This window comes from Triticum aestivum, chromosome 2B (genome assembly GCF_018294505.1).
Source record: "Triticum aestivum cultivar Chinese Spring chromosome 2B, IWGSC CS RefSeq v2.1, whole genome shotgun sequence".
NCBI lineage: Eukaryota > Viridiplantae > Streptophyta > Magnoliopsida > Poales > Poaceae > Triticum > Triticum aestivum.
In genome coordinates, this window is record NC_057798.1 from 538,236,387 (window position 1) to 538,242,386 (window position 6,000).

Sequence of the window (6,000 nt, forward strand, 5' to 3'; positions counted from 1 at the left end):
ATTTAAGGAATGTAGTTTTGACATCCATTTGCCAGATTTCATAAAATATAGCAACTACTAACATGATTCAGATGGATTTAAGCATCTCTACAGTTGAGAAAATCTCATTGTAGTCAACACCTTGAACTTGTCAAAAAAAAACTTTTGCGACAAGAGGAGCTTTGTAGATAGTAACACTACTATCAACGTCTGTCTTCCTCTTGAAGATCCATTTATACAATATGGCTTGCCGATCGTCGGGCAACTCCACCAAAGTCCACACTTTGTTCTCATACATGGATCCCATCTCAGATTTCATGGCCTCAAGCCATTTCGTGGAATTTGGGCTCATCATTGCTTCCTCATAGTTCGTAGGTTCATCATGGTCTAGTAACATGACTTCTAGAATAGGATTACCGTACCACTCTGGTGCAGATCTTACTCTGGGAGACCTATGAGATTTTGTAGTAACTTGATCTAAAGTTTCATGATCATCATCATTAGCTTCCTCACTAATTGGTGTAGGAATCACTGGAACTGATTTCTGTGATGAACTACTTTCCAATTCGGGAGAAGGTACAATTACCTTATCAAGCTCTACTTTCCTCCCACTCACTTATTTCGAGAGAAACTCCTTCTCTAGAAAGGATCCATTTTAGCAATGAATATCTTGCCTTCGGATCTGTGATAGAAGGTGTACCCAACAGTTTCCTTTTGGGTATCCTATGAAGACGCACTTCTCCGATTTGGGTTCCAGCTTATCAAGTTGAAACTTTTTCACATAAGCATCACAGCCCCAAACTTTAAGAAACGTCAACTTTGGTTTCTTGCCAAACCACAGTTCATAAGGTGTCGTCTCAACGGATTTACATGGTGCCCTATTTAACATGAATGCAACTGTCTCTAATGCATAACCCCAAAACGACAGTGGTAATTGGTAAGATTCATCATAGATCACACCATACCCAATAAAGTGCGGTTACGACGTTCAATCACACCATTATGTTGTGGTGTTCCATGTGGCGTGAGCTGTGAAACTATTTCACATTGTTTTAAATGAAGGCCAAACTCGTAACTCAAATATTCTCCTCTATGATCAGATCATAGAAACTTTATTTTCTTATTACAATGATTCTCCACTTCACTCTAAAATTCTTTGAATTTTTCAAATGTTTCAGACTTGTGTTTCATTAAGTAGATATACTCATATCTGCTCAAATCATCTGTGAAGGTCAGAAAATAACGATACCCGCCACGAGCATCAACACTCATTGGACCGCATACATCAGTATGTATTATTTCCAATAAGTCACTAGCTCGTTCCATTGTTCCTGAGAACAGACTTTTAGTCATCTTTACCATAAAGCACGGTTCGCAAGCATCAAATGATTCATAGTCAAGTGATTCCAAAAGTCGATCTTTATGGAGTTTTTTTCATGCGCTTTACACCGATATGACCCAAATGGCAGTGCCACGAATATGTTGCATTATCATTATCAACTTTGCATCTTTTGGCATCAATATTATGAATATGTGTATCACTACGATCAAGATTCAATAAACCATCAACATTGGGTGTATGACCATAGAAGGTTTTTATTCATGTAAACAGAATAACAATTTATTCTCTGTCTTAGATGAATAATCGTATTGCAATAAATATAATCTAATCATATTTATGCTCAACGAAAACACCAAATAAAATTTATTTAGGTTCAACACTAATCTCAAAAGTATAGGGAGTTTGCGATGATGATCATATCAATCTTGGAACCACTTCCAACACACATCATTACTTCACCCTCAACTAGTCTCTGTTTATTCTGTAACTCCTGTTTTGAGTTACTAATCTTAGCAACCAAAAAAGTATCAAATACCCAGGGCTACTAAAAATACTAGTAAGGTACACATTAATAACCTGTATATCAAATATACCCTTGTTCACTTTGCCGTCCTTCTTATTCACCAAATATTCAGGGCATTTCCGCTTCCAGTGACCATTTCCTTTGCAGTAGAAGCACTCAGTTTCAGGCTTTGGTCTAGTTTTGGGCTTCTTCATAGGAGTGACAACTTGCTTGTCATTCTACTTGAAGTTCCCTTTCTTTCCCGTTTTCTTAAAACTAGTGGTCTTGTCAATCATCAACACTTGATGCTCTTTCTTGATTTCTACCTTCGTCGATTTCAACATCACGAAGAGCTCGGGAATTGTTTTCGTCATCCCTTGCATACTATAGTTCATCATGAAGTTCCAGTAACTTGGTGATGGTGACTAGAGAACTCTGTCAATCACTATCTTATCTAGAAGATTAACTCCCACTTGATTCAAGTGATTGTAGTACCCAGATATTCTGAGCACATGCTCACTAGTTGAGCAATTCTCCTCCATCTTTTTAGCTATAGAACTTGTTAGAGACTTCATATCTCTCAACTCGGGTATTTGCTTGAAATATTAACTTCAACTCTGGAACATCTCATATGGTCCATGACGTTCAAAACGTCTTTGAAGTCCTGATTCTAAGCCGTTAAGTATGGTGCACTAAACTATCAAGTAGTTATCATATTGAGCTACCCAAACATTCATAACGTCTGCATATGCTCCTGCAATAGGTCTGTCACCTAGCGGTGCATCAAGGACATAATTCTTCTGTGCAGCAATGAAGATAAACCTCAGATCACGGACCCAGTCCACATCATTGCTACTATCATATTTCAACTTAGTTTTCTCTAGGAACACATATAAAAACATAGGGAAGCAACAACACAAGCTATTGATCTACAACATAATTTGCAAAATACTATCAGGACTAAGTTCATGATAAATTAAAGTTCAATTAATCATATTACTTAAGAACTCCCACTTAGATAGACATCCCTCTAATAATCTAAGTGATCACGTGATCCAAATCAACTAAACCATGTCTGATCATCATGTGAGATGGAGTAGTTTTCAATGGTGAACATCACTATGTTGATCATATCTACTATATGGTTCATGTTAGACCTTTCGGTCTTAGTGCTCCGAGGCCATATCTGCATATGCTAGGCTCGTCAAGTTTAACCCGAGTATTCTGCGTATGCAAAACTGGCTTGCACCCGTTGTATGTGAACGTAGAGCTTATCACACTCGATCATCACGTGGTGTCTCAGCACGAAGAACTGTAGCAACGGCGCATACTCAGGGAGAACACTTGTACCTTGAAATTTAGTGAGAGATCATCTTATAATGCTATCCTCGAACTAAGCAAAATAAGATGCATAAAGGATAAACATCACATGCAATCAATATAAGTGATATGATATGGCCATCTGCCTTTGATATTTATCTCCAAAGCACCGTCATGATCACCATCGACACTGGCGCGACACCTTGATCTCCATTGTAGCATCGTTGTCGTATCACCAACTATTGTTTCTACGACTATCGCTACTGCTTAGTGATAAAGTAAAAACAATTACAGGGCGATTGCATTGCATACAATAAAGCGACAACCATATGGCTCCTGCCAGTTGCCCATAACTCTGTTACAAAACATGATCATCTCATACAATAAAATTTAGCATCATGTCTTGACCATATCACATCACAACATGCCCTGCAAAAACAAGTTAGACATCCTATACTTTGTTGTTGCAAGTTTTACGTGGCTGCTACAGGTTGAGCAAGAACCGTTCTTACCTACGCATCAAAACCACAACGATTTTTTGTCAAGTATGTGTTGTTTTAACCTTCAACAAGGACCAGCATACGTAGCCACACTCGATTCAACTAAAGTTGGAGAAACTGACACCCGTCAGCCACCTATGTGCGAAGCACGTCGGTAGAACCAGTCTCGTGTAAGCGTACACGTAATGTCGATCCGGACTGCTTCATCCAACAATACCGCCGAATCAAAGTATGACATGCTGGTAAGCAGTATGACTATTATCGCCCACAACTCACTTGTGTTCTACTCATGCATATAACATCTACACATAAACCTGGCGCGGATGCCACTGTTGGGAAACGTGGTAATTTTAAAAATTTCCTGCGCATATGCAAGATCATGGTGATGCATAGCAAAGAGAGGGAGAGTGTTGTCCATGTACCCTCGTAGACCGTAAGCGGAAGCGTTATGACAACACGGTTGATGTAGTCGTACATCTTCACGATCCGACCGATCTTAGTACCAAAAGCACGACACCTCCTAGATCTGCACACGTTCGGCTCGGTGAAGCCCGACGAACTCACAATCCAGCAGAGTGTCGAGGGAGAGTTTTGTCAGCATGACGTTGTGAGGATGATAATGAAGAAGCTACTGACGCAGGGCTTTGCCTAAGAACCGCAACGATATGACCAAGGTGGATTATGGTGGAGGGGGGCACCGCACATGGCTAAGAGATCAATGATCAACTTGTGTGTCTATGGGGTGCCCCCCTCCCCCGTATATAAAGGAGTGGAGGAGGGGGGCTCTACTATGGCGCGCCCTGGGGAGGCCTACTCCCACAGGGAGTAGGATTCCCCCCTTCCAAGTAGTAGGAGTAGGAGAGAAGGAAGGGGAAGAGAGAAGAGAAGGAAGGAGGGGGCGCTGCCCCTCCCCCTAGTCCAAGGCCTTGGGGGGGGGGGGCTGCCCTAGGCAGCCTCTCTCTCTCTCTCTCTCTCTTAAAGCCCAATAAGGCCCATATACTCCCTGGCGAATTCCCGTAACTCTCCAGTACTCCGATAAATACCCGAACAACTTAGAACCTTTCCGATGTCCGAATATAGCCTTCCAATATATCGATTTTTACGTCTCGAACATTTTGAGACTCCTCGTCATGTCCCTGATCTCATCCGGGACTCCAAACAACCTTTGGTGCATCAAAAACATAAACTCATAATACCGATCGTCACCGAATGTTAAGCGTGCGGACCCTACGGGTTCGAGAACTATGTAGACATGACCGAGACATATCTCCGGTCAGTAACCAATAGCGGAACCTAGATGATCATATTGGCTCCCACATATTCTATGAAGATCTTTATCGGTCAAACTGCATAACAACATACGTTGTTCCCTTTGTCAACGGTATGTTACTTGCCCGAGATTCGATCGTCGGTATCTCAATACCTTGTTCAATCTCATTACTGGAAAGTCTCTTTACTCGTTCCATAATGCATCATCCCGTGACTAACTCATTAGTTACATTGCTTGCAAGGCTTATAGTGATGTGCACTACCGAGAGGGCCCAGAGATACCTCTACGACAATCGTAGTGACAAATCCTAATCTCGATTTATGCCAACTCAACAAACACCATCGGAGACACCTGTAGAACACCTTTATAATCACCCAGTTACGTTGTGATGTTTGGTAGCACACAAAGTGTTCCTCCGGTATTCGGGAGTTGCATAATCTCATAGTCATAGGTACATGTATAAGTCATGAAGAAAGCAATAGCAACATACTAAACAATCAAGTGCTAAGCTAAACGAATGGGTCAAGTCAATCACATTATTCTCTAATGATGTGATCCCCTTTATCAAATGACAACTCATGTCTATGGCTAGAAAACTTAACCATCTTTGATTAACGAGCTAGTCAAGTAGAGGCATACTAGTGACACTTTGTTTGTCTATGTATTCACACATGTACTAAGTTTCCGGTTAATAAAATTCTAGCTAGAATAATAAACACTTATCATGATATAAGGAAATATATAAATAACAACTTTATTATTGCCTCTAGGGCATATTTCCTTCATATAAAAGGTATAAGAAGTTTTGTTGGTCATGCTGGTTTCTATAGAAGGTTTATTAAAGACTTCTCTAAAATTTCTAGACCTCTTACTAATCTTTTGCAAAAAGTTGTTCCATTTGTTTTCGAATGATGATTGCGTAGAAGCCTTTGAAATACTTACAAAAGCCTTAACCTCTCCACCAATTGTTCAACCACCTGACTGGAACTTGCATTTTTCAATTATGTGTGATGCTAGTGACTATGCTGCTGGTGTTGTTCTAGGACAAAGAGTTGATAAGAAATTGAATGTTATTCATTATGCTAGT